The 13032-nt window shown below is 40.0% G+C and overlaps 1 protein-coding gene across 1 annotated transcript in view; it reads left to right on the top strand.

Annotated features, from left to right (window-relative positions):
• Positions 1 to 13032, top strand: part of LOC109762303 (uncharacterized) — a 32166-nt gene that overhangs the window by 17956 nt on the left and 1178 nt on the right. The window lies entirely within an intron of this gene.

Here is a 13032-nt window from a genome sequence, read left to right as displayed (position 1 = left end):
TTTTTTGCCTATTTCGGTGTTTCGCAGAAAAGGAATATCAAACGGAGTCCAAACGGAATGAAACCTTCGGGAGAGTTATTTTGGAACAAACGTGATCCAGGGGACTTGGAGTGGACGTCAAGAAAGAAGCGAGGAGGCCACGAGGCAGGGAGGCGCGCCCCCCACCCTCGTGGGCCCCTCGTAGCTCCACCGACCTACTTCTTCCTCCTATATATATCCATATACCCCGAAAACATCCAGGAGCACCACGAAACCCTATTTCCACCGCCGCAACCTTCTGTACCCGTGAGATCCCATCTTGGGGCCTTTTTCGGCGCTCCACTGGAGGGGCATCGATCACGGAGGGCATCTACATGAACACCATAGCCTCTCCGATGATGTGTGAAGAGTTTACCTCAGACCTTCGGGTCCATAGTTATTAGCTAGATGCCTTCTTCTCTCTCTTTGGATCTCAACACAAAGTTCTCCTCGATCTTCTTGGAGATCTATTCAATGTAACTCTTTTTGCGGTGTGTTTGTCGAGATCCGATGAATTGTGGGTTTATGATCAAGATTATCTATGAACAATATTTGAATCTCCTCTGAATTCTTTTATGTATGATTGGTTATCTTTGCAAGTCTCTTCGAATTATCAGTTTGGTTTGGCCTACTAGATTGATCTTTCTTGCAATGGGAGAAGTGCTTAGCTTTGGGTTCAATCTTGCGTTGCTCGATCCCATGACAGAAAGGGAAATAACACGTATTGTATTGTTGCCATCGATGATAAAAAGATGGGGTTTATATCATATTGCTTGAGTTTATCCCTCTACATCATGTCATCTTGCCTAATGCGTTACTCTGTTCTTATGAACTTAATACTCTAGATGCATGCTAGATAGCGGTCGATGTGTGGAGTAATAGTAGTAGATGCAGAATCGTTTTGGTCTACTTGTCGCGGACATGATGCCTATATACATGATCATGCCTAGATATTCTCATAACTATGCACTATTCTATCAATTGCTCGACAGTAATTTGTTCACCCACCGTAATACTTATGCTATCTTGAGAGAAGCCACTAGTGAAACCTATGGCCCCCGGGTCTATCTTCCATCATATCAATCTCCCGCCAACGTGCTATTTCTGTCGCCGTTTATTTTGCAATCTTTACTTTTCAATCTATACAACAAAAATACCAAAAATATTTATCTTATTATCTCTATCAGATCTCACTTTTGCAAGTGGCCGTGAAGGGATTGACAACCCCTTTATCGTGTTGGTTGCAAGGTTCTTATTTGTTTGTGTAGGTACGAGGGACTTGCGTGTGGTCTCCTACTGGATTGATACCTTGGTTCTCAAAAACTGAGGGAAATACTTACGCTAGTTTGCTGCATCACCCTTTCCTCTTCAAGGGAAAACCAACGCAGTGCTCAAGAAGTAGCAAGAAGGGTTTCTAGTGCCGTTGCCGGGGAGTTTTACACCAAGTCAAGTCAAGAGTTGATCTCCCAGCAACTAGCCGATTTCTGGCGCCATTGCCGGGGAGATCTACGCACAAGTCAAGACATACCAAGTACCCATCACAAACCCTTATCCCTCGCATTACATTATTTGCCATTTGCCTCTCGTTTTGCTCTCCCCCACTTCACCCTTGCCATTTTATTCGCCTCCTTCCCATCGTTTTTCTTGCGCCATGGCCGAATTAAAAAGGGCTAAGGGTTCTCTCCAAGGTTTTAATACTTTGGATAGTCCCTCTGTCTTCTCTAAGCTCATAAATAATGATGCTATGGAAAGACCTACCGGGGTTATCAATGAGAGTTTGAATAAATTCTATGAAGATGATCCCGGAATTTTTCGTTATTTACTTGATGAGTCTTTGAAAGATGCTTGGGATAGGCTATTAAGGATCTGAGCTAGCTATGTGCCCCAATATCAAATTGAGATATACCTAAAAAGCTTTTATGTTGGCTTGCCCTCTTCGTTCAAGCAAGTTTTAGATTCTATTTTTGAAGAAGGTTTCCTTGAAGGGGATCCCATAGATACCTATGAAAATATGAAAACTATATTTGGGCACCCCATGAGTGAGAGGGTTGAATCCACCTCTCTTTTGTGCTTTTACCAAAATGAAATTATCAAAGAGATGAAGGCTAGCTTGGATGCAAATTTCCGTAACGTGCTTAATATTTCTTCCTCCATTAATGGCCATGTGCTTTTTCAAAATAGAAATATAAATGCTATAGATAAGAAATTTTCTCTTTTCTTTCCCAATGCCAAAGATGATAATACCTACATCTATTCTTGCCTTTATGCCTAGCGAGGGGCGTTAAACGATGGCGCTTGTTGGGAGGAAACACAATTTTATTTTTGTTCCTTGATTTTTGGTTCTGTTTAGTAATAAATATTTGATCTAGCCTCTGGTTAGATGTGGTTTTATGTTTTAATTAGTGTTTGTGCCAAGTAAAACCTATAGGATCTTCTTGCATGATAGTTATTTGATCTTGCTGAAAAAGTCAGAAACTTTCTGCTCACGAAAACAATAGTTAAAAATCACCAGAACGTGATAAAATTCTGATTCCAATTGCAGTAGATCTATAAACAAATTATCTAGGTCGTCCTATTTTGGTATATTTTTCTGAGTTCCAGAAGTTTGCGTTAGATGCAGATTACTACAGACTGTTCTGTTTTTGACAGATTCTGTTTTTCGTGTGTTGTTTGCTTATTTTGATGAATCTATGGCTAGTATCGGAGGTTATGAACCATAGAGAAGTTGGAATACAGTAGGTTTAACACCAGTATAAATAAAGAATGAGTTCATTACAGTACCTTAAAGTGGTGGTTTGTTTTATTTTGCTAACGGAGCTCATGAGATTTTCTGTTGAGTTTTGTGTTGTGAAGTTTTCAAGTTTTTGGGTAAAGATTTGATGAATTATGGAACAAGGAGTGGCAAGAGCCTAAGCTTGGGGATGCCCAAGGCACCGCAAGGCAAAATCCAAGGACAACCAAAATACTAAGCTTGGGGATGCCCCGGAAGGCATCCCCTCTTTTGTCTTCGTCCATCGGTAACTTTACTTGATGCTATATTTTTATTCACCACATGATATGTGTTTTGCTTGAAGCGTCTTGTATGATTTGAGTCTTTGCTTTTTAGTTTACCACAATCATCCTTGCTGTACACACCTTTTGGGAGAGACCCACATGAATCGGAATTTATTAGAATACTCTATGTGCTTCACTTATATCTTTTGAGCTAGAAAATTTTACTCTAGTGCTTCACTTATATCTTTTAGAGCATGGCAGTGGTTTTATTTTATAGAAATAATTGATCTTCAATTATATTATTTTGAGAGTCTTTTAGAACAGCATGATAATTTGCTTTGGTTAAAATTTTAGTCCTTAAGTGATGAGCATCCAAGATAGGTATAATAAAAACTATCATATAGAGTGCATTGAATATTATGAGAAGTTTGATACTTGATAATTGTTTCGAGATATGAAGATGGTGATATTAGAGTCATGCTAGTTGATTAGTTGTGGATTTGAGAAATACTTGTTCTAAAGTTTGTGATTCCCGTAGCGTGCACGTATGGTGAACCGTTATGTGATGAAGTCGGAGCATGATTTATTTATTGATTGTCTTCCTTATGAGTGGCGGTCGGGGATGAGCGATCGTATTTTCCTACCAATCTATCCCCCTAGGAGCATGCGCGTAGTACTTCGTTTCGATAACTAATAGATTTTTGCAATAAGTATGTGAGTTCTTTATGACTAATGTTGAGTCCATGGATTATACGCACTCTCACCCTTCCACCATTTCTAGCCTCTCTAATACCGCGCACCTTTCGCCGGTATCATACACCCACCATATACCTTCCTCAAAACAGCCACCATACCTACCTATTATGGCATTTCCATAGCCATTCCGAGATATATTGCTATGCAACTTTCCACCGTTCCGTTTATTATGACACGCTCCATCATTGTCATATTGCTTTGCATGATCATGTAGTTGATATCATATTCGTGGCAAAGCCACCACTCATAATTCTTTCATACACGTCACTCTTGATTCATTGCATATCCCGGTACACCGCCGGAGGCATTCACATAGAGTCATATTTTGTTCTAAGTATTGACTTGTAATTTTTGAGTTGTAAGTAAATAAAAGTGTGATGACCATCATTATTAGAGCATTGTCCCAAGTGAGGAAAGGATGATGGAGACTATGATTCCCCCACAAGTCGGGATGAGACTCCGGACGAAAAGAAAAAAAAAAGAGAAAAAAAAGAGAAAAAAGAGGCCATAAGAAAAAAAAAGGAGAAAAGTCCCGAATAAAAAAATGAGAGAAAAAGAGAGAAGTGACAATGTTACTATCCTTTTACGACACTTGTGCTTCAGAATAGCACCATGATCTTCATGTTAGAGAGTCTCCTATACCGTCATTTTCATATACTAGTGGGAATTTTACATTATAGAACTTGGCTTGTATATTCCAATGATGGGCTTCCTCAAAAAAGCCCTAGGTCTTCGTGAGCAAGCGAGTTGGATGCACACCCACTTAGATTCTTTTGTTGAGCTTTCATACACTTATAGCTCTAGTGCATCCGTTGCATGGCAATCCCTACTCACTCAGATTGATATCTATTAATGGGCATCTCCATAGCCCGTTGATACGCCTAGTTGATGTGAGACTATCTTCTCCTTTTTGTCTTCTCCACAACCACCATTCTATTCCACATATAGTGCTATGTCCATGGCTCACGCTCATGTATTGCGTGAAGATTGAAAGAGTTTGAGAATATCAAAAGTATGAAACAATTGCTTCACTTGTCATCGGGGTTGTGCATGATTTAAATATTTTGTGTGATGAAGATAGAGCATAGCCAGACTATATGATTTTGTAGGGATAACTTTCTTTGGCCATGTTATTTTGAGAAGACATGATTGCTTTCTAAGTATGCTTGAAGTATTATTATTTTTATGTCAATATTAAACTTTTATCTTGAATCTTTCGGATCTGAACATTCATGCCGCAATAAAGAAAATTACACTGAGAATTATGCTAGGTAGCATTCCACATCAAAAATTCTATTTTTATCATTTACCTACTCGAGGACGAGCAGGAATTAAGCTTGGGGATGCTTGATCCGTCTCCAATGTATCTATAATTTTTTATTGTTCCATGCTATTATATTATCTGTTTTGGATGTTTAATGGGCTTTACTAAGCACTTTTATATTATTTTTGGGACTAACCTATTAACCGAAGGCTCAGTGCAAATTGCTGTTTTTTGCCTATTTTAGTGTTTCGCAGGAAAGGAATATCAAACGGAGTCCAAACGGAATGAAACCTTCGGGAGAGTTATCTTTGGAACAAACGTGATCCAGGGGACTTGGAGTGGACGTCAAGAAAGAAGCGAGGAGGCCACGAGGCAGGGAGGCGCGCCTGCCCCCCTTTGCGCGCCCCCACACTCGTGGGCCCCTCGTAGCTCCACCGACCTACTTCTTCCTCCTATATATATCCATATACCTCAAAAACATCCAGGAGCACCACGAAACACCATTTCCACCGCCGCAACCTTCTGTACCCGTGAGATCCCATCTTGGGGCCTTTTCGGCGCTCCGCCGGAGGGGGCATCGATCACGGAGGGCTTCTACATGAACACCATAGTCTCTCCGATGATGTGTGAGTAGTTTACCTCAGACCTTTGGGTCCATAGTTATTAGCTAGATGCCTTCTTCTCTCTTTTGGATCTCAATACAAAGTTCTCCTCGATCTTCTTGGAGATCTATTCGATGTAACTCTTTTTGCGGTGTGTTTGTCGAGATCCGATGAATTGTGGGTTTATGATCAAGATTATCTATGAACAATATTTGAATCTCCTCTGAATTCTTTTATGTATGATTGGTTATCTTTGCAAGTCTCTTCGAATTATCAGTTTGGTTTGGCCTACTAGATTGATCTTTCTTGCAATGGGAGAAGTGCTTAGCTTTGGGTTCAATCTTGCGTTGCTCGATCCCATGACAGAAAGGGAAACAACACGTATTGTATTGTTGCCATCGATGATAAAAAGATGGGGTTTATATCATATTGCTTGAGTTTATCCCTCTACATCATGTCATCTTGCCTAATGCGTTACTCTGTTCTTATGAACTTAATACTCTAGATGCATGCTGGATAGCGGTTGATGTGTGGAGTAATAGTAGTAGATGCAGAATCGTTTTGGTCTACTTGTCGTGGACGTGATGCCTATATACATGATCATGCCTAGATATTCTCATAACTATGCACTATTCTATCAATTGCTCGACAGTAATTTGTTCAACCACCGTAATACTTATGCTATCTTGAGAGAAGCCACTAGTGAAACCTATGGCCCCCGGGTCTATCTTCCATCATATCAATCTCCCGCCAACGTGCTATTTCTGTCGCCGTTTATTTTGCAATCTTTACTTTTCAATCTATACAACAAAAATACCAAAAATATTTATCTTATTATCTCTATCAGATCTCACTTTTGCAAGTGGCCGTGAAGGGATTGACAACCCCTTTATCGCATTGGTTGAAAGGTTCTTATTTGTTTGTGTAGGTATGAGGGACTTGCGTGTGGTCTCCTACTGGATTGATACCTTGGTTCTCAAAAACTGAGGGAAATACTTACGCTACTTTGCTGCATCACCCTTTCCTCTTCAAGGGAAAACCAACGCAGTGCTCAAGAGGTAGCAAGAAGGATTTCTGGCGCCGTTGCCGGGGAGGTTTAGACCAAGTCAAGTCAAGATTTGATCTCCCAGCAACTAGCCGATTTCTGGCGCCATTGCCGGGGAGATCTACGCACAAGTCAAGACATACCAAGTACCCATCACAAACTCTTATCCCTCGCATTACATTACTTGCCATTTGCCTCTCGTTTTCCTCTCCCCCACTTCACCCTTGCCATTTTATTTGCCTCTTTCCCATCGTTTTTCTTGCGCCATGGTCGAATTAAAAAAGGCTAAGGGTTCTCTCTAAGGTTTTAATACTTTGGATAGTCTCTCTGTCTTCTCTAAGCTCATAAATAATGATGCTATGGAAAGACCTACCGGGGTTATCAATGAGAGTTTGAATAAATTCGATGAAGATGATCCCGGAATTTTTCGTTATTTACCTGATGTCTTTGAAAGATGCTTGGGATAGGCTATTAAGGATCCGAGCTAGCTATGTGCCCCAATATCAAATTGAGATATACCTAAAAAGCTTTTATGTTGGCTTGCCCTCTTCGTTCAAGCAAGTTTTAGATTCTATTTTTGAAGAAGGTTTACTTGAAGGGGATCCCATAGATACCTATGAAAAGATGAAAACTATATTTGGGCACCCCATGAGTGAGAGGGTTGAATCCACCTCTCTTTTGTGCTTTTACCAAAATGAAATTATCAAAGAGATGAAGGCTAGCTTGGATGCAAATTTCCGTAACGTGCTTAATCTTTATTCCTCCATTAATGGTCACGTGCTTTTTCAAAATACAAAGATAAATTCTATAGATAAGAAATTTTCTCTTTTCTTTCCCAATGCCAAAGATGATAATACCTAGATGTATTCTTGCCTTTATGCCTAGCTAGGGGCGTTAAACGATAGCGCTTGTTGGGAGGCAACCCAATTTTATTTTTTGTTCCTTGATTTTTGGTTCTGTTTAGTAATAAATATTTGATCTAGCCTCTGGTTAGATGTGGTTTTATGTTTTAATTAGTGTTTGTGCCAAGTAAAACCTATAGGATCTTCTTGGATGGTAGTTATTTGATCTTGCTGAAAAAGTCAGAAACTTTCTGCTCACGAAAACAATTGTTAAAAATCAGCAGAACGTGATAAAATACTGATTCCAATTGCAGTAGATCAATAAACAAATTGTCTAGGTCGTCCTATTTTGGTATATTTTTCATAGTTCCATAAGTTTGCGTTAGATGCAGATTACTACAGACTGTTCTGTTTTTGACAGATTCTGTTTTTCGTGTGTCGTTTGCTTATTTTGATGAATCTATGGCTAGTATCGGAGGTTATGAAACATAGAGAAGTTGGAATACAGTAGGTTTAACACCAATATAAATAAATAATGAGTTCAGTACAGTACCTTAAAGTGGTGGTTTGTTTTATTTCGCTAACGGAGCTCATGAGATTTTCTGTTGAGTTTTGTGTTGTGAAGTTTTTAAGTTTTTGGATAAAGATTTGATGGATTATGGTACAAGGAGTGGCAAGAGCCTAAGCTTGGGGATGCCCAAGGCACCCCAAGGCAAAATCCAAGGACAACCAAAAGCCTAAGCTTGGGGATGCCCCGGAAGGCATCCCCTCTTTTGTCTTCGTCCATCGGTAACTTTACTTGATGCTATATTTTTATTCACCACATGATATGTGTTTTGCTTGAAGCGTCTTGTATGATTTGAGTCTTTGATTTTTAGTTTATCACAATCATCCTTTCTTTACACACCTTTTGGGAGAGACACACATGAATCGGAATTTATTAGAATACTATGTGTGCTTTACTTATATCTTTTGAGGTAGAAAATTTTGCTCTAGTGCTTTACTTATATCTTTTAGAGCACGGCGGTGGTTTTATTTTATAGAAATAATTGATCTCTCATGCTTCACTTATATTATTTTGAGAGTCTTTTAATACAGCATGGTAATTTGCTTTGGTTAAAATTTTAGTCCTTAAGTGATGTGCATCCAAGATAGGTATAATAAAAACTATCATATAGAGTGCATTGAATATTATGAGAACTTTGATACTTGATAATTGTTTTGAGATATGAAGATGGTGATATTAGATTCATGCTAGTTGAGTAGTTGTGGATTTGAGAAATACTTGTTCTAAAGTTTTTGATTCCCGTAGCATGCACGTATGGTGAACCGTTATGTGATGAAGTCGGAGCATGATTTATTTATTGATTGTCTTCCTTATGAGTGGCGGTCGGGGATGAGCGATCGTCTTTTCCTACCAATCTATCCCCCTAGGAGCATGCGCGTAGTACTTCGTTTCGATAACTAATAGATTTTTGCAATAAGTATGTGAGTTCTTTATGACTAATGTTGAGTCCATGGATTATACGCACTCTCACCCTTCCACCATTTCTAGCCTCTCTAATACCGCGCACCTTTCGCCGGTATCATACACCCACCATATACCTTCCTCAAAACAGCCATCATACCTACCTATTATGGCATTTCCATGGCCATTCCGAGATATATTGCTATGCAACTTTCCACCATTCCGTTTATTATGACACGCTCCATCATTGTCATATTGCTTTGCATGATCATGTAGTTGACATCATATTCGTGGCAAAGCCACCACTCATAATTCTTTCGTACATGTTACTCTTGATTCATTGCATATCCCGGTACACCGCCGAAGGCATTCACATAGAGTCATATTTTGTTCTAAGTATTGAGTTGTAATTTTTGAGTTGTAAGTAAATAAAAGTGTGATGACCATCATTATTAGAGCATTGTCCCAAGTGAGGAAAGGATGATGGAGACTATGATTCCCCCACAAGTCGGGATGAGACTCCGGATGAAAAGAAAAAAAAGAGAAAAAATGAGGCCATAAGAAAAAAATGGAGAAAAGTCCCAAATAAATAAAATGAGAGAAAAAGAGAGGAGGGACAATGTTACTATCCTTTTACCACACTTCTGCTTCAGAGTAGCACCATGATCTTCATGATAGAGAGTTTCGTATGCCGTCATTTTCATATACTAGTGGGAATTTTACATTATAGAACTTGGCTTGTATATTCCAATGATGGGCTTCCTCAAAAATGCCCTAGGTCTTCGTGAGCAAGCGAGTTGGATGCACATCCACTTAGTTTCTTTTGTTGAGCTTTCATACACTTATAGCTCTAGTGCATCCGTTGCATGGCAATCCCTACTCACTCAGATTGATATCTATTAATGGGCATCTCCATAGCCCGTTGATACGCCTAGTTGATGTGAGACTATCTTCTCCTTTTTGTCTTCTCCACAACCACCATTCTATTCCACATATAGTGCTATGTCCATGGCTCACGCTCATGTATTGCGTGAAGATTGAAAAAGTTTGATAACATCAAAAGTATGAAACAATGGCTTGGCTTGTCATCGAGGTTGTGCATGATTTAAATATTTTGTGTGATGAAGATAGAGCATAGTGAGACTATGATTTTGTAGGGATAACTTTTTCTGGCCATGTTATTTTGAGAAGACATGATTGCTTTGTTAGTATGCTTGAAGTATTATTATTATTATGTCAATATTAAACTTTTATCTTGAATCTTTCGGATCTGAACATTCATGTGGCAATAAAGAAAATTACACTGAGAATTATGCTAGGTATCACTCCATATCAAAAATTCTGTTTTTATCATTTACCTACTCGAGGACGAGCAGGAATTAAGCTTGGGGATGCTTGATACGTCTCCAATGTATCTATAATTTTTTATTGTTCCATGCTATTATATTATCTATTTTGGATGTTTAATGGGCTTTACTAAGAACTTTTATATTATTTTTGGGACTAACCTATTAACCGAAGGCCCAGTGCAAATTGCTGTTTTTTTTGCCTATTTCAGTGTTTCGCAGAAAAGAAATATCAAATGGAGTCCAAACGGAATGAAACCTTCGGGAGAGTTATTTTTGTAACAAACGTGATCCAGGGGACTTGGACTGGACGTCAAGAAAGAAGCGAGGAGGCCACGAGGCAGGGAGGCGCGCCTGCCCCCCTGGGCGCGCCCCCCACCCTCGTGGCCCCCTCGCAGCTCCATCGACCTACTTCTTCCTCCTATATATATCCATATACCCCGAAAACATCCAGGAGCACCACGAAACCCTATTTCCACCGCCGCAACCTTCTGTACCCGTGAGATCCCATCTTGGGGCCTTTTTCGACGCTCCGCCGGAGGGGGCATCGATCACGGAGGGCTTCTACATCAACACCATAGCCTCTCCGATGATGTGTGAGTAGTTTACCTCAGACCTTCGGGTCCATAGTTATTAGCTAGATGACTTCTTCTCTCTCTTTGGATCTCAATACAAAGTTCTCCTCGATCTTCTTGGAGATCTATTCGATGTAACTCTTTTTGCGGTGTGTTTGTCGAGATCCGATGAATTGTGGGTTTATGATCAAGATTATCTATGAACAATATTTGAATCTCCTCTGAATTCTTTTATGTATGATTGGTTATCTTTGCAAGTCTCTTCGAATTATCAGTTTGGTTTGGCCTACTAGATTGATATTTCTTGCACTGGGAGAAGTGCTTAGATTTGGGTTCAATCTTGCGTTGTTCGATCCCAGTGACAGAAAGGGAAACGACACGTGTTGTATTGTTGCCATCGAGGATAAAAAGATGGGGTTTATATCATATTGCTTGAGTTTATCCCTCTACATCATGTCATCTTGCCTAATGCGTTACTCTGTTCTTATGAACTTAATACTCTAGATGCATGCTGGATAGCGGTCGATGTGCGGAGTAATAGTAGTTGATGCAGAATTGTTTCGGTCTACTTGTCGCGGACGTGATGCCTATATACGTGATCATGCCTAGATATTCTCATAACTATGCACTATTCTATCAATTGCTCGGCAGTAATTTGTTCACCCACCGTAATACTTATGCTATCTTGAGAGAAGCCACTAGTGAAACCTATGGCCCCCGGGTCTATCTTCCATCATATCAATCTCCCGCCAACGTGTTATTTCTGTCGCCGCTTATTTTGCAATCTTTACTTTTCAATCTATACAACAAAAATACCAAAAATATTTATCTTATTATCTCTATCAGATCTCACTTTTGCAAGTGGCCATGAAGGGATTGACAACCCCTTTATCGCGTTGGTTGCGAGGTTCTTATTTGTTTGTGTAGGTACGAGGGACTTGCGTGTGGTCTCCTACTGGATTGATACCTTGGTTCTCAAAAACTGAGGGAAATACTTACGCTAGTTTGCTGCATCACCCTTTCCTATTCAAGGAAAAACCAACGCAGTGCTCAAGAGGTAGCAGCAAGCACTTTGTGTTGGAGCAATCCGGATATATATATCCACTTGGATGTAGGTTTTCATAAAGTGTTATTGTTGACATTACCCTTGAGGTAAAAGGTTGGGAGGCGAAACTATAAGCCCCTATCTTTCTCTATGTCCGATTAAAACTTTGAACCCATAAATATGACGTGAGTGTTAGCAATTGTGAGAGATTAAATGATAGTTGAGTATGTGGAGTTTGCTGAATCAAAGATCTTACGTAGACCCTTCCCGAAATAAGATGAATTGCAATTGTTTGATGACTAAGAGCATGGTTTGTTAGTTTCAAGAAAGTTTATGATCTATACTTTAACATGTGAATAGCTTGTTACTTGATTATGAGAAGTTTTATGAGTTGGGCTACTGTTATCATATATAATGATGCTAGAAAAAGTGATTGAAACTATCATTGATCAAACTTAAGCACTTGCTAGCATTCACACTTCATAAATTATTTCTTTTATCATTTACCTACTCGAGGACGAGCAGGAATTAAGCTTGGGGGTGCTGATACGTCTTCAACGTATCTATAATTTATGAAGTATTCATGCCATGTTTACAATAGTTTTATATGATTTTGGTATGATTTGATTAGAACTAACCCGGACTGACGCTGTTTTCAGCAGAACTATCGTGGTGGTGTTTTTGTGCAGAAATAAAAGTTCTCGGAATGCGCTGAAAATCAACGAAGAATTTTTCTGGAAAATATAAAAAATAATGGAACAAAGAGTTACTGGAGGGGAGTCCTGTGGGCCCCACGAGGGTGGAGGGCGCGCCCACCCCCCTGGGGCGCGCCCCTGTGCCTCGTGGACTTCCCGTGGGGCCCCTGACTTGTTCTCGACGCCAACCTCCCATATAAATGCCCAAACCTCCAGAAAATAACCTAGATCAGAAGTTCCGCCGCCGCAAGCCTCTATAGCCACGAGAAATCAATCTAGGCCCTCTCTGGCACCCTGCCGGAGGGGGCCATCATCACCGGAGGCCATGGAGGAGGATCCCGGAGGGGCCATCATCGCCATGAAGGCCAAGGACCAGAGGGAG

This window comes from Aegilops tauschii, chromosome 2 (assembly GCF_002575655.3).
Source record: "Aegilops tauschii subsp. strangulata cultivar AL8/78 chromosome 2, Aet v6.0, whole genome shotgun sequence".
Taxonomy (NCBI): Eukaryota; Viridiplantae; Streptophyta; class Magnoliopsida; order Poales; family Poaceae; genus Aegilops; species Aegilops tauschii.
Note: the sequence above shows the minus strand (reverse complement) of the source record. Positions and strands in the feature narration are given on the sequence as shown.